Source organism: Myxine glutinosa, chromosome 4 (assembly GCF_964187855.1).
Source record: "Myxine glutinosa chromosome 4, kmMyxGlut1.1, whole genome shotgun sequence".
Classification (NCBI taxonomy): domain Eukaryota; kingdom Metazoa; phylum Chordata; class Myxini; order Myxiniformes; family Myxinidae; genus Myxine; species Myxine glutinosa.
Window position 1 is genome coordinate 73,866,789 of NC_136264.1, and position 23,363 is coordinate 73,890,151.

Here is a 23,363-nt window from a genome sequence, read left to right on the forward strand (position 1 = left end):
TGTCTCCATGTCTCTCGGTCCCTGCTCTCAAATGTTGTGTTTGTGTCCTTCCCCCTCTCTCCCCATCTTGTCTACCGCTCCCTATGTTATATGTTTGATGTGTCGGTTTGTCTTTCTGTGTGATTAATGTTCGCTCTTTCACGAGCCTCGACCTTGTATACAACAAAAAAAAAAAAAAAAAAAAAAAAAGGGAGACAGCTCTGATTTCCTGTTTGGCATTGAGGACCTCCATCCATTGTTGAGACAGCAGAAGCAGCATGTCCAGAGTAGAGTGACCTGGTCTGAAACCAAATTGATGATCAGAGATCAAGCCATTGGAGAAGAGGAAAGATTTCATATCCGAAGCAATGATGGAATCCATGACTTTGCTGATAATTGGGAGCAGGCTGATTGGTCTGTAGTTGCAAGGATCTGTTTTTGCACCTTTTTTGTGTAAAGCGGTAATGTTTGCTGATTTCCAGGATGCTGGCAGATGACCTTGAGCAAAAGAGAGGGTGAAAAGAACAGAGAGAGGGTGAGATAGAGCGGCAGAGCAGGATTTTAGGACCCGTGGGCTGATGCCATCTGGTCCAGTTGCAGAATCAGAGTCGAGGTTTGACAAAAACTCCTCCACCTTGTCAGGAGAGAAGGTCACAGAGTCCAGGAGCAGTTTGGTTCGACTGGGAAAGGTGGGAACAGAGAGAGATGGGTTTGGGACTAAGGATTTTGAGGCAAACACAGAGTTGAGGCATTCGGCTTTGTCACGTGCGATGTCAACTGTGTGGCCATTTGAGGTAAGGGAGGGGATGGAGGGGGAACAAACACCAGAAACGGATTTGACCAGACGCCACCAGGATTTGGAGGAAGGAGACAGGTTTGAGAGTTCATTCTTGAGTGAGGAGAGATAGTGCTTCCTGGCACTCCTGAGGGTAGACACCCACTTGTTCCGAGCTTGGTGGAAGGAACTGAGATTTCCTTCAGTTGGATTAGCCTTCCAAGAGGCAAAGGCAAGTTGTTTCAGGGCAACTGCCTCACCACAAGATTCAGTGTACCATGGACGGGAGGAAGGGTAAGACAACTGAAGGCGAGATGGGATAAATCTGTGCATGAGAGAGATCAGTTTGCTTTGGAAGAATTCCCAGGAAGAATTGATGTCAGAGGCAGTGGAGATGGGAGACCAATCCAGACGATTGATGGCTGCTTGAAGACCGTCCCAGTCGGCCTGAGTGAAATGCCAGACTCGTCGACGCTGAGGAGGCTCTCTGAGAATGGCCAGAGAGATGTCCACTTTGACAAGCACATGATCAGAAGAACCGATTGGAGCAGAAGAAGAGCAGCAGACATTAGCAGGGAAGTTAGTCATAACCAAGTCTAGAAGAGAAGATACTCCATTGGCTGAGATCTGGGTCGGGAAATTGACAGATTGTGTCAATCCCAGTGAGTCACAGAAGTCCTTTGCTGAGGTCCCATGACTGGTGAGAGAGGAACCCACACCCAACCAGGTGGCATGATGACAATTGAAGTCACCACATATGAGGAAGAGAGAGTTGGGATGAGTGGATAGAAGTTGGTCCATGTTGTCAGACAGTGAAATGTAGATGGAGTCATCACTGTTTGGGGGACGGTACAGAACACATATGAACAAAAGGTGGGAGCGGAGAGGAAGCCGTAGCCAGAGGTACTCCTGGGGGTGAGGAGGAGAGAGGGCAGTGCAAGGAGAGTGAGGAAGAGAGTTTTTGATAAAGATAGCCACCCCACCACCAGGCCGAGGCTCAGGTCTATCATACCGGAGGAGGGAGTAACCAGGAAGAGATATTAAGGAATCAGAGACATCTTGAAGGAGGAAAGTCTCTGTTAAGCAGATCAAGTCTGGATTGTCAGAAGCAACCTGTATGGAGAGATCAGTCAGGTTTGAGCGAAGGCCCCGGATGTTTGAGGTCCATACCGTTAATGAAGAGAGAGGGGGAGCATCGGGTACAGGACAGGGGAGGGGAGGAGTAGGGTAAGATGAAGGATGAGAGGGGGAGGTAGGGAGAGCAGTTGTTAGTGTGTCAGCGATTGCAGAAGAGTTCCAAGAAAGGGAAGGATGAGGAGGATGAAAGGTTTGAAGGTGAAGGGATGAGGCACAGAGAGGGGTTGTTTGAGGGGGGGCAGAGGAAAGAAGAAGGTTGGGGGGGGGGTGGAGGTATGAGATAGAAGGGAGACGAAGTGGGGAGGAGGCAGCTTTGAGGAGGAGGGGGGAGGAGGGAGAATTGGAGAGGAATGGTATGGGGGGAGATTTGAATGGGAGGGGTTGGGGGGGAGTTTTGAAGGGGAGGAGTGAGGGGGGAGTTTAGGAGGGGAAGGGCAAGGGGGGAGTTCAGGAGTGGAAGGGCAAGGGGGGAGTTCAGGAGTGGAGGGGTAGGGGGGGAGTTTAGGAGTGTAGGTGCAAGGGGAGGGATTTGGATGGGAGGGGCAAGAGGGGAGTTTAGAAAGTGGATGATTAATGAAAGACGAACATTGAAAACAAATTGGGTTTGTTGTGATTTTCAAGTTAGCAATCCGGTTCAGAATGATGGAGGAGGGATGGAATGAATGTGAATTTAGACCATGTAGTGAGGGAGACGTATAAGATATTGAATTTCTTTTTTTTGAGGTGGAATGAGTTGGAGAGGAAATTGAGAAAAGCCTTTTAAATAGGAAGAAAAACAGCGTGTTGTAAAATACCACTGAGTAAAACACTGAAGGGGAAAGGTTATACATATTTAAATAATATTTTAACAGAACCGTGAACAATCTTATGTGCACAAAAATACCAACGGGGGGAGAGCCGAGAGGGACCACCACGAGTCACGTGAAGGGCAAACGGTGGATGGCAAGGAGTTAATGGGGGCGGGGCGAACAGCACACCTGGACAGAAAATACAGGATGAGTCAACAGTACACGTGGAGAAAGGAAAATAAATGTTTTTGGTTTTTTTTTTTGTTTGTTTGGTTTTTGGGGGTGGGGGTGGGGGGTGTGGGGGGGGAGGTGGGGATTTAGAACGTGAGACGGAGTATTATGTTCGGGGTAGAAGGGAAAAAAACTAAGAGCCAAGCAAAACACGATTAAGATAACAAACACCGACGGGGGTACAACTACAAGGCCGCACACGAGGAGCAGAACACGATTAAATAATTACAAGTTACAGGAAATTCAAACCAAAAGTAACTATAATCAAAACAATAACGCATGGACGATAAAATAACGAGTTGAAATTTGACAATCTATCTGGGGAAATGGGGGAGAAACACGTGGTCGAAGAACGAACGAACGAACGAATAAGAATGAATAAACGAATGAGAACAGAGAAGGAAATGTTTTTTTTTTTTGGATTTTTTTGAGTTGTGATTTACACAAGGAAGAGGGCTATGGGGTGAAAAGATTGGGAAAACAGAGAACGAAAGTTATTGGATCACAAAAACACGGACCGCTGAGAGAAAAACAAAGCCTCAAGGTTGTACAGTGTTCACTGTACAACTACAAGGCCTCAAAACACGACCCGAATTAACACGATTTTCAATACAGGTATGAAAGATTTGCACCGAAAATCTTCGTCGGGAGACAATATATACACCATAAAATAAATAGTTATAACGAAAATACAAATGGGAACAATTACTTAACTTCGATTTCGATGGATAGCATGGAGAGCTGAGAATAAACGAACCCTCGCCAGCAAGACCGGAAACGGAAGTCCAATGTTATGTATGGTTTAGTTTTAGGATCAGCCTCGTTCTATGCAGGTATTCTTTGGTAATTGTTTTGTGCATTTGTTTGTGACATATTTGGTGGCCCTCTTCCACCCCAAGGTATTTGTATGATGCGTCATTGTCTTTATTTTTATCCACGATGATGCATCCATTCCACATCAATTATTTATCATTCGGCAAGAAGAGCTTTAAATCATCCATGTATAGTAGATGTGTCACCTTTCCTATTTCTTTGGAAGTTCCTCCATTGGTTGTTCGGGTGTATCAGTGTCCTTGTTCATTGATGAGGTTACTCAGTGGGTCCAGAGCCAGACAAAACAGAAGGGGGAAACACTGTCTTCCTGGAAGATTCCACGCCATATCTTCACATCTGGTATTTTGATATTTCCTTCTGAGTATTGTAATATCAATGTGGTATTCCAGAGCTCCATTGCTTTCTCAAGCAGTTTGATTATTTGGGGATTTATTTTGTATATCTGAATGCATTTTATCATCCACGAATGTGGGACACTGTCAAAAGCTTTCTTATAGTCTATCCAGGTGGTGGACCATTTAGTTCTTCACATTTTGCAAGTTTCAAGTTTGGCCTTGTTCAGTAGTAGGTGGTCAATTGTTCCATAACACCCTCTCTTACAACCCTTTGATCCGCCTCTAAACCTCCTTGCTGTGTTAAACGATGGTGCATCATTTCTGTGATGAGTGATGATTCCTGTCAGCAGTTTGTATGTGGTTGATAGGCATGATATCGGGCGGTTTTTGTGGAGGAATTGGTTTTCTTCTGATTTTGGGGTGAGAAAGGTGTTCCCTTCTACGAGCCACTCATCCCCTGCCTTTTCCTCTTGGATCAGTTCGTTTAATTTCTTTGCCATTTTGCCATAAAATTTTGCCATTCTCAGAGAGGCGCCTCAGCGCCGACGAGTCTGGCATTTCACTCAGACTGATTGGCACGGTCTTCAAGCAGCCATCAATCATCTGCACTGGTCTCCCATCTCTACTGCCTCTGACGTCAACTCTTCCTGGGAATTCTTCCAAAGTAAAGTGCTCTCTCTCATGCACAGATTTATCCCATCTCGTCTTCAGTTGTCATACCCTTCCTCCCGTCCATGGTACACTGAAGCTTGCGGTGAGGCAATTGCCACGATGCAACTTGCCTTCACCTTCACCTCCACCCCCTTCTCCCCCCCCCTTCTCCACCCCCTTCTCCCCCCCCCTTCTCCACCCCCTTCTCCCCCCCCCTTCTCCACCCCCTTCTCCCCCCCCCTTCTCCACCCCCTTCTCCACCCCCCTTCTCCCCCCCCCTTCTCCCCCCCCTTCTCCCCCCCCCTTCTCCACCCCCTTCTCCCCGTGCCCCCCTCTCCTCCCCCTGCCCCCCTCTCCTCCCCCTGCCCCCTCTCCTCCCCCTGCCCCCCTCTCCTCCCCCCTTCTCGCCCTGCCCCCCTTCTCCCCCCCTGCCCCCCCTCTCCTCCCTTCGGCCCCCTCCCCAATCCCCTTCCCTTCCCCCCCCAGGGGTCGTGTCCTTGATCTTGGGCATTTATTAGAATTAATTAATCATTAATTAATGATTCGTTCGCTTATGACTGGCGAAGAGGGTGGAAGGCGTGGCCTGCAGGATGGGCGGAGCTTATGACACCAAAATCGCGTCACAAATTTTGAAGAGTGCCCGTTTTATTATTGCCATGGCAACAATTTGTGTATCAACATTCAGACTCGGTTCTGTGTGTGTGTATGTTCAGTTCAATTGAAGCTGTTGTCGTGGTCGGTGGTGCTACACGGAGCGCGATCTTTATTTCTTCATTCGACGTGGATTTTGAGAATTTTGACTTCCTTTGGCGAATGTGAGTTTCAATTTCTCTGAAACAAAGCAAATGAAATCGACCAAATGTATTTATAACAAGCGCTGAGCATTGATTAGAGCCAAACTTGTGGTTTTTGTGATTCGGCTGAAGAATCGATTTCACGAATTGTTTATTTATTTGTTTATCAGTCTCGCTCCAAACGGGATGCGAGAATATTGCAGTGTGTGTGTTCATTCGTGTGTGTGTGTGTTCATTCGTGTGTGTGTGTGTTCATTCGTGTGTGTGTGTGTGTGTGTGTGTGTGTGTGTGCGTGCGCGCATTCGTGTGTGTGTGTGTGTTCATTCGTGTGTGTGTGTGTTCATTCGTGTGTGTGTGTGTGTGTGTGTGCATTCGTGTGTGTGTGTGTGTGTGTGTGCATTCGTGTGTGTGTGTGTGTGTGTTCATTCATGTGTGTGTGTGTGTGCGCATGTGTGTGTTCATTCGTGTGTGTGTGTGTGTGTGTGTGTGTGTGTGTGTGTGTGTGTGCATTCGTGCGTGTGTGTGTGTGTGTTATCTCTTATGCAGGGTTCAGAGGGTGGAATAGAACCTCCCAGGACCCAAAGTATCCACCTCCTCTTATCTTCAGTAAGGCATCACGGTTCATGGACCAAACTGTTCAACTTTTTCAGAGTTTTTTGTTCCAAGTTCTCTTTCCAGGATCGTCACCGAACCCCGGATTGCATCCAGTTGTAGTTCATTTGTGGTAATATTCCCAGGGATGGTTTTTTTAAAATCTTTTTTTTTTTTTTTTGTATACAGAGTCGAGGCTCGTGAAAGAGCTAACATTTATCAAACAAACAAATCAAACAAACAAGTAAACAAAGTATGTAAAAATGGGAGCGGTCGACAAGATGGGGAGAGAAGGGGAGGAAGCACACAAACACAACATTTGAGGGTAGTGACATCGGGAGATGTGTGGGAGGCAGAGCGCCTGGGGGGAGGCAGGATAGGTATAAAACGCAAGGGACACCAACGACTTCCCAGAAAGAAGACAAAAGTCACCTCAAAAAAGTGGATTTGGGGTGAAATTAGCGGGGGTAGAAAACATCAAGGTTTTGGATTGGGAAGATAAGAGATGGTGGTGAACAGCCGTTTTAAAGACCTGGTCTCAACACCTTTCTTCTTCAATTTCTCAACACCTTTCTCCTTCAATTCCTCAACACCTTTCTTCTTCAAGTCCTCAACCTGCTCCCAGCCCCAAGTCTTTGAACCCCTTCCGCAACCCAAGTCCTGAAACTCCCTCTCTTAGCTCTCTGCCCCTCACCACAACTCTCTGTTCTTGCCCCCCCATTCTTCCTCAAGCCCTGCAACCCCCTTTCCCCCAAAACCTCAACTCCCTTTCCCAACTCGTTCCCTTCTGCCCCCCACTCCAAAGTCCAACTCTTTGTGCTGCAATTCCCCTTTCTTCTTGAAGTGCTCAACTTGGAGTTGATGCGGTTGCTTCATATGTAGCCTGTGGCTGCTGGTTGCATCAATTTGTGGAAGCATGGTTATTTGTCCATCTGAGGGATGTCACTCACATTGATGAATTACCCAGTCGGCGAAACACCTGGATGACAATTTATAGCTGGGTCTAGATTGGAACCCTGGCTCGACAGGTTGGAGGTGAGTTGCATACCTGGAGGAGTCTAGTCCATTCGACCAGGCCAGAATAGAGAAAGTGTGAAAAAAACAAAATTGAAAGTAATCGTGGCTTTAATCACTTTTTTTTTAGGAAGACATGGAGGAAAAACAAAACAAGACGAAGATGACGAAGAAGAAGAACAAGAAGACAAAAGGCAAAGGAGAAAAACCTTCAGTGTGGAAAAGGGTTAAAAACTTTTTCCACAAACTGAAGGCAAAGAAAGTGCCGAATCAGACCTGCAAAGGGTTAAACAATCGCGCATTGTGAGTAAATTGCTGCTTACCGTACTCGTATGCTAATAATGCACATGCAATATGCTAATAGGTATGTCTTCAGACAACATGCTAAAACACTCGAAGAAATTACCAGCCGATGAATTTACACCATCAGTGTCCTCAGGCATGTACCCCTTATTCACACGTGTCCTCAGGCATGTAACCCTTATTCACACGTGTCCTCAGGCATGTACCCCTTATTCACACGCGCTTCTTGGACATAAACATGATTATTATGCAAAAATTGCACTCTTTTGGACTGCTTTTGTTTAGGACTAATCGTCATGTCACACCTAAACAGTAAGTCCCATTTGGACGTGTGTGGTATCAAAATGTGCGCAAGACCCTAGAGAAAAATGTCATGAGAGGAGAATTCGAAATCCCCCAGTGGTTGCGAAAAAATTGGTCTGCGATGGTCTAGTCAAGAAGTGAGCATGCTGCTCGGGTTTGTTCATTTTTCACCCTTCATCACCCAAACGCAAAAATATATCTTCATGTCCCCTGTTCCCCCCCCCCTCCCCCACACAAAAAATTATGTATAACCCCTCCCCCCCCCCCCCCCCCTACCCCACTCACATTCCAGTGGAATTAGATGGCGGTACTGATGGATTTATTCAATGTGGTGTTCATAGAGCACAGATGTGATGCGCCCAATGGCTCCTCCTGTATCCGAGCTCCTTGCAATATCTGGGCTCATATCACGTGTTATTGTTAACAGGTTTGAGCAGAACCAATTGTTGCAGACGTTAAATGAACAGTTGCAGCAGGAGAAGCAATTGTTGCAGACGTTAAATGAACAGTTGGAGCAGCAGAAGCAATTGTTGCAGACGGAAAAAGAACAGTTGGAGATACAGGTGAGAAATTCCTACTGTGCATTTTCTTGTTGTTACCAATCTTGAATTGTCCTCTTTGAATAAACACCACAGTTCCCATGAGTACGTACATCCTTTCTTATTACATGTTGTTCATATTCATTCTCGCCACACATCAACTTTAAACTAAAATTCCCTTATTACCTCCGCCGGATTCAGACGGTAGACGGAGGTTATGTTTCATTCCTGTCTATCTGTAGAAGTCTGTCTCTGAGCAGGATGTTTCAATAAGTTGTGGACGATTCGGACGAGACTTAATGGACATGTTGGTTCTGTGACAAGGACGAAACTATTCGATTTTGGTGAATATCCAGATCCGGTATGAGAGTTTTTATTATTTTTTAAGTGATTCTTCACCATTGAGAGACGGGGCCAAAAACGATATAATAGCACGATATTTCAAAAAGTTGTGGACTGGTGGTTGCGTTGGTTTTGTGACGAGCATTTTTTTTGGTTCAGGTCCGGATCCAGATCTGGCCCATCAGTGGGATACATTATGTAAACCGTTCACCTGGCGGAGGTATGCGCTCTACCGAGTGCCATACTCTAGTATTGGTATTTGTTTCGACCTGCACGTACAGTTTTCTCGTGTAGAATCGGAATAAAAATGCCATATTGGTGAAGCATTCACATCAGGCATACTTTACTTGTGTAAACTATACAATACTTGTATATACTTGTATATGTTGTGTAAATATTGTGTGTAAATATTGTGTTTAATATTGTATATATTGTGTAAAGTATAGTATACTATACTTATATATTGTGTAAACTATACTATACTTGTATATTATACTTGTATATATTGTGTAAATATTGTGTGTAATATTGTATATATTGTGTAAAGTTTATCATACTATACTTGTATGTTGTGTAAAGTATAGTATACTGTACTTATATATTGTGTAAACTATACTATACTTGTATATTATACTTGTATATATTGTGTAAATATTGTGTAAAGTGTAAATATTGTGTGTAATATTGTATATATTGTGTAAAGTTGAACATACTATACTTGCATGTTGTGTAAAGTATAGTATACTGTACTTATATATTGTGTAAACTATACCATACTTGTATATTATACTTGTATATATTGTGTAAATATTGTGTAAAGTGTAAATATTGTGTGTAATATTGTATATATTGTGTAAAGTTGAACATACTATACTTGCATGTTGTGTAAAGTATAGTATACTGTACTTATATATTGTGTAAACTATACCATACTTGTATATTATACTTGTATATATTGTGTAAATATTGTGTAAAGTGTAAATATTGTGTGTAATGTTGTATATAGTGTAAAGTATATCATACTGTTACGGACACGGCTTAAGATGTTATGATGGGCCGAGCGGAATGGCCGCCGTGTTCGCACAGTTTACCCGATTCTTCCCCAACTTACCCGATTCCACCCGACGTTGACCAAATCGCGCTATGCTAAATCAATGAAGGAAAGGACACAACGACTGGGATAAATGAAACGACGCAAGGGGTACAGTTCTCAAGACCTCCGGAGGAGGATATAATTAGTGGGGGAGAAAAGGGGTAGATTACAAGGCAATGAGGTAAAGACACAGAAGAGATAGGCACTTAGACACAATCTTATCTATCCCAGACAGACCACAGACAAACGGAACAAGACTGACTTACACAGGGATTGATGGCAGGGAAGGACAGGCAGTCGATAGCACAAGGTGCACCTTGGCTCAGGGGCAGAATCAAACACGGTCCGGTCCAGAGATGCGGGGAGGTATTGCAGCGCTCGGAGGTGGCGTCCTTCTCTCTCTCAGCTCAGGGCGCATCTGACATCACCTACCTCTTCCTGCGCATGCTCAGCGGGGAGTGACACGCCCTCGGCTCGTTGGCTCCGCCCCAGATGGGATCGGTCCGCCGCTTCTATTGGGTGCGGGGGGTTACCGGGCTCCGCCCTTGACGAGGAGCTGACAGCGAGCCCCTACTTGGTAACCCCGTCGAGCACATGCTCGATGGCGGCTCGTTGGAAAGGCATGGTGCCCTCCCAACACCCCCCACCAACCAAGCCGGAGTGAGGGCGCACACTCCCCGCGCCGCCGCCGCTGTTGTTGTTGTTGTTGCTGTTGCTGTTGTTGTTGCTGAACCGTGAGGAAGAGCTGTGGGGAGGTATTGGGAGGTCCTAAACTTCCTAACGGTGCCATACAATCACATTCTGGTGCAACGAAGAGTCAGAATTAATGGAAACGAATCCTTAACTGACTTCGACTAAGAATAACTAGCAAGATGTCCTATAGTTGTCTACGTGAGATGCGGTGGACCTGGATGCGACATTTAATGGGGGAAATAGAGGGAGGTCGGGTCTACAGAGTGTTGTTTACAGATAATGGGACTAGGGAATGGGGAATTGGGGATAGTTGGGAAGTACTGAGGAAATAGGGGAATATTTACAAGCGGATATGGATGGATGTAAATCCCATATCCGCAACATTGCACCCTTCTCTACCTCGGGGCGTCCCGACCCGATAAATTTTTACCTACGTTAGTGTGGCACTCAGATGTAGTTCCCTCTACTATTAACTCAACCCTGAGTGCGACAGTTTTACAGATGTTCACAAATGAGTAAACATGTCCCCCTGCGACGTTGCACCCTTCTCCTAACAGAAACACACCCACAGGATAACCGAATCGCGGAAAGCATTCTCAAACTAAACATACAGCCGGTAGGGAGCATCATTTATACAAGACTGATATTTACACTACGATCCAGGACCTGTTCTTTGAGGAACACATGCAGATGTTATGCATAGAGAGAGAGCACGCATGCCAGCATCGATACACCAACCCACGAGTGCCCTGTGGCCCTATGGCCTTTAATACTGTGCAGAGCACCCCATCCAAGCACCAAAAGCACCACCCCATACACACAGTCAGCACCATCCGGTGCACCAATAAAGTGTTCATCAAAATGCACAATTAATTGTCCATGGTCACCGGTGGTGTCGCAGCCGGCCGATGTTCTGCCGCTGGTCTTGCCTTCCTGGAGTGCACTTGGCCTTCTGGCTTCTTTAAAAATAAAGAAAGGCGCCAACCGCGTCCATTTCTGAATTGTGGCCGTCAGGGGGGCCAACTATAAGTGGTTCACCTGTATGGCATAGGTGCCACGTTGACCCAGAGGTCCATCAACGGGTGGTGCTTGCCCGCAAAAGAACTGCGGTCCATTGTGGGCGGCCACAAAAATTGCGGTCCATATGGTTTATCGATCCAGGCAGCAAGCAGCGAAAGTACAGGCCCACAACTGCGGAGCCAGCACCTCTCTCTCCTCTCTCTCCGCCCCGAAGCCAGATCCTCGGAGGTGGGAGACAAAAGAAACAAGTGAGTAAGGTGGTAAGGGCGCAAAAGTGCACGCAATACAAGGTAATGCACACTGGGGGCACATGGGAACCAGGTGAGACAGGTACGTTCCTACCGTACGCCCCCCCCCCACCAGGTAACCTACATTGCCCCTCCCTTACCCCTTACTGTATCCACAAAACACAACACTACCCATAAACATCTACTTTACACATCAACAAACGTCCCTACTGTCTTCCCCGTTCCTCCCATAAACCAAATTCGTCTTCTCTCCCTCCTAACCAATCAAATTTGCCATTTCCAACTCTCATCAAAATTTGCCATCTCCAACTCATCATCAGTCCCTCCTAAGGAGGGAGAGATGGAATCACCCCAATGTCTCATCCACGTCGTGATGCGTCTCACAAATCCACACAGCAATTCTCCTTTCCTGCCACACAGAACAAAGGAACACAGGTGTGGAGTCATCATCCCCACCTCAGGTAAGTGGCTGCGTATGGTGCGACAGGTTCATCAATCCTAACTATTTTCTAAATGACATTAACACACTTTACACTACCCGGGGTCTTTCCCCGCCAATCCCTTGGCCAACATACACTATGGGTTCTAAAAACCAATTCCCATTGACCAAACTGTGGTGCTTCTCAATTTGGGGTCTCACTCCCCCGATTCATCTCACGGTGCCCTCGCACAATTTCTGGGCTGCGACGTGTAGCTCTCCCAGCAGGTCTACCCACCTGCACACCTCCACCATTGTAGTTGCCACCCGAGCTTACCTAGCTCCTCACCCTAACCTAACTAACTAGGGAAGACCCCTCCTGGTTCTGTCACCCCTTGGTGCCCTCTGGCACTGGGCTACCCGGGTCCGTCCTCCGGATCCTCGGGCCCCATCCACAACAACTACCGGCTCCCAGAGCCCACCTGCGGCCTCACCTGGCCGACATCCTCACAGTGGTGGAGTGCCCAAACCAACTACACACACTAACAGGCTACACGCCCAGCCATTTCCACAACACTAATGCACCCATCCAAAGACCATTCTTTCACCCGCACCACAGATGCCAATATCCAACCACAATTTACCTGTACCCTCTACCTAACACTTACACTACCCGCCCCGGGTATCCGTGATGGGGGTCCACTCTTCCCCCATTCACACCTTCGCACCATCCACTCCACTCCACAATTTCCACCATACTCACTCCACGACCATCCATTCCAATACTCCATACCATTTATTCCATACACCTGTCCTCCATTCACCTGTCGTTGCACACCTGTGCAATCATACCTGGTGCCACCTGCACCCTCCTCCTCTTCCTGGACCAGTTGGTCAACACAACACACATCACCATCACTCACTCATACACTGCTCCACACACCTGTTCAGTTGCACACCTGTGCAATCACACCTGTTCAATCCTCAAACACACGGCATCATCTCATCTAACTACTCCCCTCTGAAACTTGCGCTTCCCAGTCGTCCCTTTAAACTATTGCGCTCCCACGTCATTATCATCCACACTAAACTACCTGCGTCCCCACTACAGGTATCAGTCACTAACTAATCTTAACGTTACCTAATGTCATCTTCGCTAGATCCCTACACACAATATCCTAACCCACCCGGGCTAGTTTTCACTGCCATCAACCCCATAACCTAGTGCTCCTTTGCCCCCCCGTTTGTGAGGGATGACAGAGTTGCCATCCCACCACATCGGGGAGGTCCCACTATCAATTTTGCTCGTCCAAATTCCAACCAATTCAAAAATTTTCCATTTACTGCCAATTCTACCCACTATTATAAATTTCGTATCAAATCACGATCACTATCACTATCACCATCATCACAGTCCACTATATCCTAGCCTCGGTGCGTCGTGACATCATTAAACTCGGTTCGTAAAGCCGAGCAATGAATTCGGGTGGTTTGGTCACCTGCAGGTTGAATCCGTCCGGCTTTCGGTTCAAGGGAGGTGGTTTGGTTGGACCGAGGTTCCACGCACCATCTCGGCGCGGCACCTTGCGGTCCCGGGCCCGATGGCTCAATCCCCCCCGGTCGGAACCCCGTCCCCACGAGGGGGCACCGTGCCGCTTCCTCCCACTCGCCCTTGAACCGGACCGGTCGCCTCGCCCGCCAAGGCCCGGACTCGACCGTGCGGGGCGGGGCCAAGCCCGAATCGGCAACGACGCTTCGAAGAGAAACGACGCAGCTTCGATCCGCGCCGGGCCCTGCATCCAACAAAGCACGCCGCGCCTCGAGCGCTCGCATCGGCTATCCGTCGCCCTAACCGCTAACCCGGTTACCGTCGATGCTTCACCGGCATGCTCACACGCATACGCTACCCCTTTCACCCTCACAAAACCCGGCGTTCCAACGCCGTCCATACATTCCACCAACGCTCTCCCTGTTACACACCACACCTCTAACGCACACTCTTGCGCACACCTCGGTCCACACCTCTCCTCCGTTACGTCCTCCGTAACACTCACCATGGGCGTGCACTCTGGCATCCACCCACTAACGCGCTCAGATGGGCTCTCCCACACTCGCGCCATGACCAACTCAGGTGTGCTTCCTCGCACACCCTCAACCATTCCAAGCGTGCATTCTCGCACCCGCTCCACCACCAACTCACTCCTCGTGTCACTCTCACCCTCGCACGTACACTCCGTACACCCCGACGTGCATTCTCGCTCGCATTCGGTTTCACTCCCACACTTTATAACACACCCACTCGCCGACGCACCCTTTTTCCTCCCACGCGTGCCATTTCCACTCACACGGGACCCTTCACCAACGCCCGGATGCCTCCTCGATCCCAAGCGCGTGAAAATTCTTTTGTCGCCAAACATCCTCTTACAAAATCTCCCCGCACAATACACAGCACGTCTCACCTTCGGGGTTCTTCTTCCTCCCTGCACCAAAACCTGCAAACTTCCATTTGGATTAGCGAGTACATCATCATGATTTGAGCAGGGACGTTGTACATTTTCCATTTCTCCCTGCAATTCCCGGGCTACCTCCGTCATCTCTTCAATTTCAATGCCCACTTCCGCTTTTTCTTTACTCACCTCGACGACCGTTGGCTTTAATAAAATTCCCTCTACCTCATCGGTCGCCGGCTTTTCCAAACCCCGTGTCGCGATTTCTACCCCCGTCATTGTACCCGCGCTTTCCTCCGCTTCGCTCAACCAGCGCTTTTCGACCCGCGTTACCTCCTCGTGCACCCCTGGGACCCTCTCGCCCAACTTGCGGTCTCTGTCCCTCTGCTCCCTTTCCTTCCTATCGGCCCTCATTCCGTTTATTGTTGCTTTAATTTGCTCACTCTGACCATCCATCCGGTTCCCCATTACCCCCAATTGCTCACTCTGCAGTTTGAGGGACGCCTGCATTTGCACCATAAATTGCTCCATGAGGGCCTGCATTTGGGCCATCCCTCCCACTTGTGCAGCGGGTGCGGCCGCCGTAGCCATGTGCGAGGCGCCATTTTGCGCGCCCGCAACCTCGTGCGCAAGGACGCCATTTTGCGAACCTGCCGCCCTCACTGCTTCGCTCTCCTCATGTCCCTCAATTTGGTCCTGGATCGACCCTGCCTCACTCTCCTCTACCGGAACCCAGCTGTCTTGATCTGCCATAGCGCGACTTTCAAAATTCGGGTTTTTATTTTACAACAAAACAAATTTCGGTTACTTGTAATTTTGAGCGCGTTAAGCGCGCTTCGGGTCCGATCTCACTCCTCGACACCAATTGTTACGGACACGGCTTAAGATGTTATGATGGGCCGAGCGGAATGGCCGCCGTGTTCGCACAGTTTACCCGATTCTTCCCCAACTTACCCGATTCCACCCGACGTTGACCAAATCGCGCTATGCTAAATCAATGAAGGAAAGGACACAACGACTGGGATAAATGAAACGACGCAAGGGGTACAGTTCTCAAGACCTCCGGAGGAGGATATAATTAGTGGGGGAGAAAAGGGGTAGATTACAAGGCAATGAGGTAAAGACACAGAAGAGATAGGCACTTAGACACAATCTTATCTATCCCAGACAGACCACAGACAAACGGAACAAGACTGACTTACACAGGGATTGATGGCAGGGAAGGACAGGCAGTCGATAGCACAAGGTGCACCTTGGCTCAGGGGCAGAATCAAACACGGTCCGGTCCAGAGATGCAGGGAGGTATTGCAGCGCTCGGAGGTGGCGTCCTTCTCTCTCTCAGCTCAGGGCGCGTCTGACGTCACCTCCCTCTTCCTGCGCATGCTCAGCGGGGAGTGACACGCCCTCGGCTCGTTGGCTCCGCCCCAGATGGGATCGGTCCGCCGCTTCTATTGGGTGCGGGGGGTTACCGGGCTCCGCCCTTGACGAGGAGCTGACAGCGAGCCCCTACTTGGTAACCCCGTCGAGCACATGCTCGATGGCGGCTCGTTGGAAAGGCATGGTGCCCTCCCAACACCCCCCACCAACCAAGCCGGAGTGAGGGCGCACACTCCCCGCGCCGCCGCCGCTGGTGTTGTTGTTGCTGTTGCTGTTGTTGCTGAACCGTGAGGAAGAGCTGCGGGGAGGTATTGGGAGGTCCTAAACTTCCTAACGGTGCCATACAATCACATTCTGGTGCAACGAAGAGTCAGAATTAATGGAAACGAATCCTTAACTGACATAGACTAAGAATAACTAGCAAGATGTCCTATAGTTGTCTACGTGAGATGCGGTGGACCTGGATGCGACATTTAATGGGGGAAATAGGGGGAGGTCGGGTCTACAGAGTGTTGTTTACAGAAAATGGGACTAGGGAATGGGGAATTGGGGATAGTTGGGAAGTACTGAGGAAATAGGGGAATATTTACAAGCGGATATGGATGGATGTAAATCCCATATCCGCAACAATACTATACGTGTATATTGTGTAAAGTATAGTATACTGTACTTGTATATTGTGTAAACTATACTATACTTGTATACAGTCATGTGAAAAAGTAAGTACACCCCATGTAAAGTTTTGACTTTTTCGACATATTTCAACATACAGCTATTTCATCTTCATTTCAACAATATTTATAGATAAAGGTGATATAATATAACAAATATCATGAAACATTTACATTTTGTAGTCCATTGTATAATTTAAATAAACATAAATGCAAATTTCGCATGTGGAAAAAGTAAGTACACCCTTGGCTCTAATAGGTGGTATTGCCCCCTTTGGCAGAAACAACCTCAAGTAGGCATTTCTTATAACTGTCTACCAGTCTCTGACATCGACTGGGAGAAATTTTTGCCCACTCCTCCATGCAGAATTATTTCAGCTGTGCGATGTTTGAGGGGTTTCTTGGATGCACAGCTCGTTTAAAATCCCCCCACAACATATCGATGGGATTTAGGTCCGGGCTTTGATTTGGCCATTCCAGAGCCCTCCATTTCTTTCTTTTCAGCCATTCCTTGGTGGATTCACTGGTATGTTGAGGGTCATTGTCATGTTGCAAGGTCCACCTTCGGTTGAGCTTCAACTTTCCGACAGATGGCCTCACATTATCCTCAAGCACCCTCTGGTACAATGAAGAATTCATAGTGGATTCTACGATGGTGAGCTGCCCAGGCCCTGATGCAGCAAAGCTGCCCCAAACCATAATATTTCCACAACCATGCTTTACAGTTGGTATCAGGTTCTTGTGGTCAAATGCTGTCTTTGGTTTTCGCCAAATATGTCTTCTGGTACTGTGGCCAAATAGCTCTACCTTTGACTCATCTGTCCAGAGCACATTGTTCCAGAAGTGCTGGTCTTTGCCTAGGTGTTCATTGCCAAACTTTAGTCTTGCCCTGATGTTCTTTCTGAACAGCAAAGGTTTCCTCCTGGCATACCTCCCATGTAGATCAAATTTGTGCAGCCTCTTTCCAATGGTAGACTCGTGCACTTTGACATCAACAGTGGCAACAGCTACCTGTAGGTCCCGTGATGACATTCTGGGAGTTCTTAGAGACTTATTTCAGCATCTTGCGGTCTGCTCTCGGGCTGAACTTGCTGGGGCGGCCTGGCCTGAACAAGTTGGCAGTTTTTTGGAATCTTCTCCACTTGTAGATGATCTTCCAGACAGTCGAATGATTGATTTCAAATTGTTTGGAGATCTTTTTAAATCCCTTCCCAGACTCGTAGGCATCTATAACCTTCTCTCTGAAGGCCTCAGAGAGCTCTTTTGATCTAGGCATGGTGACGCTGCACACTTCAACAACAAAGAGCAAACCAAACTAAATGTCTGAGGTTTAAATAAGACAGGTTCCTCCAAGATCCTCTCTCATGATGTTCTAATCATTTGCACCTGAGCTGGTGCACCTGATTCTAATTTGTGTAATGTGTGTATTCCAGGATAAATTTGATGTTAGGTTAATACCGAGGAGGTTTATTGAATCGCATGGTGTAATTGTGGAGCTTTCAAAGGAGATTGGAGAGTTGAGAGGAGTTTTACAGAGAGATAGGAAGGAATTGCGTATTTTATTATGATCATGCTTGATGGAAGGTCAGTGATGCCTAACAACAGGTCAAAGCAAATTTATAATGTGATTACTGATATATTGTGGCCATGAACCTTTCTGGAAAACATTTTTATGCAGACATCCATTAAATTTTCATCCTCATGATCAACTGCATAGATTGTCTTAACTCCCTCCCTCCATGCCTTTCTCTTTTCATTTATCAGAGCAAGAAAGCTCGTGAGTGTCTCCAGAACTACCATGATGAAGAAGTACAGAAGTACTTAAAGCAACTGGAAAATGAGATGGAGATTGGAAAATGCCGAGACGAGCAGTTAATACTTGCTGGGGAAGCTATTGACCAGCACCGTTTGGATTATGCAGAGGAACAGGAAAGGATCCGCATATTCATTGCTCAAGTGAGTTCTTCAACGAAACTACATGTTTATTTCTTAAAACTTCACTGTCTTTAACTTAAAACTTAAATAACTAAATATTTCATGGAACACCTTCGCCTGTGCAGTCTTGAGAAAACAAGGACTTGGGAAGTGTCTGCGAGCAGCAAATTTGATTGCTTGAGATGATCTAAAATGGCATAAAATTTTCTCCAAATACTGCTAAACGGAAGGTGTTTGAAAGTACCACGAAGGCAATTTATGTTCTACAATGTTAAAGTACATAATTAAATCGAAATAAAACAAAGATTGTTTAAAGGTCTAAAAGGTTTTCTAAAAAAAATCTTGTTTTCGGAAGTTCACCACTTTTGATGCAGCTTCTTTTACAACGCCTATTTAACATGTTACATTAGTTCTTCGTGCCAGTTATTTGTCCTAAGGATGTCCCTAACAACATCAGGTTTACTGTTTCAAATAATTTTCAGTTTTGTTTGACTGTTGGACAGGCTGAGTGACTAGAAAAAAGAATTACCTCGTTCCTCTGCCAAATTCAGAGCCCAAGTACTTCTAAACTACAGATTCATGTTCTGATTCGTGTTCTACAATGTTCAAAATATCGTATTTAATTGAAATTAAGTCGTTCTTCGATAAAAAAAATACTGATGTCTGTAGGACTGTAGAGAGAAAGGACAGAGTGAACCAATTGCTTAACCCACATATTTGCTTCGCATTTGTGGGGTAATCATATTACTAAACTATATGGTATTCATAGAATACTTACCCTGTGCAGTCAACTTGGTGTGAGCCAACACTTTTATTTTTGAACGGTTCTTTTTTTTTGATCCAATATGGCTGCCAGACCACGTGAGCGATGACATCATAAATTTAAATTCTCTAAATAATGGTTGCATCGATCATGCTCAATAAATTTCAAACTGATCAGACTAAGCATTGTCCCTGTCAAATTATGAGGTCATAATTATGGCACCAATGACGTCATTGTTAACAGCACCTATTCCCCATATGGCTGACACGGCACACACTTTACTTTGCTGAAATGCAAACACAAATGTTATATTTTCGTCAAAAATCGTCGGAATTTCGCCAAATATGTTTTGGTCGTGTGTTAATATACCTCAGTGATTGACAAATCTGAAATCAGAATTTTACTTGAGGTCAAAATGAACCCGTGAGATCGCTCCGTACTTTGCCAGCTTGTCATGTGCATGTGATAATTAATTCCATGCCCACTGTAGAAGACTCTTCTTCTTCATGCAATAACAACTTCTAGCTTCCAAACTGTACATCCAATCATCTTGAAATTTTGCAAACTTGTTACACTTCATTACCTCTACTATAATATAAAGTTTCACGTCGACCAATGAAGCGGTTCAAGAGTTATAAATTTTTTAACATTTTCGTTTAATTACTTATATCTGCCAAACCACGTCACCTATCGCAAATTCCAAAAGGTCATTTTAGTAGACTGATATGCTGAACACATCTGGGAAGTTTCCCCTCGATAGGATCAAAAATGAGGAAGGAGCTAGGTTTAAAATTTATGCTTAAAACGTCATAACTCCAAAACCATGTGACGCTTGATGTCATGCTCGTTGACTTTTTTGTTCGTCATGGGTATGCGTCACCTGCCTGCAAAGTTTGGAATCCATCTGTTCAGTCGTTTTGGAGAAAATTGGATTTTAGTGGTTTTTCAGGCTTTTTACTCCAAACAATATGGCGACCGAACCACGTGACCTACGTCATCATTATAAATTTATTTCTGCATCAATTTATACCGAGAAGATGCTCAATAAATTTCATCCTGATAGGATAAAGTTTTTTACTTGTCAAATTATGACGTCATAACAGCGGCATCTATGACGTCATCATTCACATATTTTATTCTGCATGGAGAGTTCTTTGCAATGAGACCTGTCTCAATTATTTCTGTGCAGCAGTTTTTGAGATATAGAAGTGCAAACTTTTTTGTTTTTTCCAAGATGGCGCCCATACCACGTGACTTGTGACGTCATAATATTCACCAAAAATATTCTACAGGAGGAGGCCCTCCTAGGGTAAAAAAATTCATGTCAATCGGACCAACGGTTGCCGAGAAAATGAATTTTTAAAATGCTGACACGCACACACTTTACTTTACTGAAATGCAGACACGCACGTACGTACCCGAATGCTTAACCCTGCATTTCGCTTCGCGAGCGCAGGGTAACTAGAATGGCACTCGGTAGAGAGCATACCTTCGCCTGGCTGGCCATATCACTCAATGGTGAAGAATCACTTGAAAATTACATAATTCTCATATCCGAAAACATATTCAGATCTTCACCAAAATCTAATCTATTTGTCCTTGTCAGACACCCAACCTGCCCACCACATTTCGTTCGAATCCATTCACAACTTTTTGAGATATTTTGTTCACAAACAAACAAACAAACGGACAAACAGACAGGGGTGAAAACATAACCTCCATCCATCTTTGGTGGTTGAGGTAACTGGAACGACACTCGGTAGAGAGCATACCTCCACCTGGCTGAACAGTTTATGTTTTGTATCCCAATGATAGGCCAGATCTGGAGTCAGATCGGAACCAAAATCGAATCCGTTTGTTCTTATCACCTAACCAACTCAACCGCCAAGTTTTGTCATAACTCGTCCACAAATTTTTGAAACTATGCTATATATCGTTTTAGCCCAATCTCTCAATGGTGAAGAATCACTTGGAAACTTTAAAATATATATAGAATCCGGATTTGGATCTTCACCAAAATCTCATCAATTCCTCCTTGGCACACACCCAATCTGTCCATAAAGTTTATTCCGAATCCGTCCACAATGTATTGAAACATCATGCACTTCATAACTTGTGATCTGCTTCTACATTCACGATTCGTGTATTTGCGGGTTACAGAAACCTGCTCTCTCTTTTGCACAGATTCATCCCATCTCTTCAATTATATATCTTACCCCTCTTCCTGCTCTTGGTAAACTCTGAATCCTGTGGCGAGGCAGTTTCTTTAAACCAATTGCATTCTCCTCCTCAAACGCAAATCCAACTGAAGACAACCTCAGATCATTCCACAAAGCTCGCAACAAGTGTTGTCTACTCGCTCAAGAGCCAGAAAACAACATCTGTCCAATCTCAAGAATGAGCTTTCAAACTTGTCTCCCTCCTCTAAAACTTATTGGTGCCATGTCAAGGCTTGCACCCTCTGCCATCTCCGTACTTTGTCCCCCTCAGGTATCTGCAGGACGCATGCGGAGCCCCCATTAAGTGAAACTGCCTAAGTCCAGAAGTACTGCTCACCTCCACTCATTTATTGTACACCGCTCCTTTCCTATGCCATCTCCAGGCATTGCAAATCGTCATTGCCGGGCACCAAAGGGGGCTCGGCAGTGACGCACGCTGAAAGAGAGTAGGTACTCAGTTTTCACTCTGGTTTCTTGTTTGTTTTCTTTCTTGTTTGTTTTCTTTCTTGGTTGTCCGGACGATATCTCAGCCATCCTTTGAGCTAGGAAGCTGAAATTTCGGCACAGTAGTGAGCAAGTCCTTTGTCAAATACGGTATTTTTTGTTTTTTGAATAATCAATTAATTGAGGAGTTATTTAATTATTAGCGTTTAATTAAGTACTTATTTAATTAATTAAATTTCATTTATCTTCTGACCATTATTAACTCAGGCACCTTTTGAGTTAGGAAGCTGATATTTGGACATGCCAATGACCAGGTGATTTGGCTGCAAAGGATATTTTTGATTTATTAATTAATCAATTAATCGATTAATTATTTAATTATTCGATTAATGACAAAAAAATTTTTTTTTTTTAAGTTACAGATTCTGATGAAATAGTGGTAGTTTATGTGTTCTCTGACCAAATTGATTAATAATTGAATTTTTTTATGATTATTATTTATTTATTTTCATTATTAATCATTTATTTATTTTCTTTCTCATTTGGCCAATATCTCAGGCACCTTTTGAGCTGGGAAGCTAATATTTGGACATGAGTGACCAAGTGATGTGGCTATCAAGGATATTTTTGATTTATTGATTAATCATTTCATCTATTAAGTATTTATTGATTAATCGATTAATTATTTATTGAGTAATCAATTAATTATTTAATTTTTTATAAATGACTTATTTAATTAAATTTCTAAAAGATACATCTTCGGATGAAGCACTACTGGTTTAGTTATGCGATTAGCCAATTGATTATGAAAATATTTTGTGATAATCTTTTATTGATTTTAATTATACAATTAATCAATCAATTAGTGTACACCTCTCCCTCCCAATGCAGCCTCAATGAGCTGCACTGCGGTATTGCCGGGCGCCGGAGGCGCCCCGGCAATGCCGCGCTGCAGCATATTTAATTATTTGGCATGGGGCGGTGTACTTTGAATGTATGTGTACTTGTTCCTCTTTTTCTTCGCCCGTGGAACCTTCTTCCATACTCTTTTCAATCTTCAATCAAGGTCTTCAAGATAGCTGTTCACCACCACCTCCTATCATCGTCTATCCAAAATCATGATCTTTTCGACACCTGTTAACCCCGACACCTGTTAGGTTTCATTGAAATTGTGTGCGTAGTTTCAGAGAAAAGAGGAAATACCTACTTTCGGGGGGCAACCCCCCTGTAGACCCCTTTAGGGCCCGATTTTTTTTTAGGCTGTGATCAAACTTTCGTACAACACGGGATATTAAGGTTGTGGTAAAGTTTCACCAGAATTGTATGTGTAGTTTCTGAGAAGAAAGATTTTATCCACAGATATTTTATCCAAAGATTTTATCCTCTTTATCCACAGATACTTGTAAGAGGCAAAGCTCA

The 23,363-nt window shown here is 45.4% G+C and overlaps 1 protein-coding gene across 3 annotated transcripts in view; it reads right to left on the reverse strand.

Annotated features, from left to right (window-relative positions):
• Nucleotides 1–23,363, reverse strand: part of LOC137424777 (uncharacterized) — a 675,237-nt gene that overhangs the window by 594,376 nt on the left and 57,498 nt on the right. The window contains exon 1 of one of the 3 annotated variants that reach the window (XR_013623075.1): nt 8,021–8,043. The exons of the other annotated variants lie outside the window; for them this stretch is intronic. The gene's annotated coding sequence lies outside the window, so the exon portion shown is untranslated. Of the gene's footprint in view, nt 1–8,020; nt 8,044–23,363 lie in introns of those variants that run through there. 3 annotated transcript variants of the gene reach the window in all.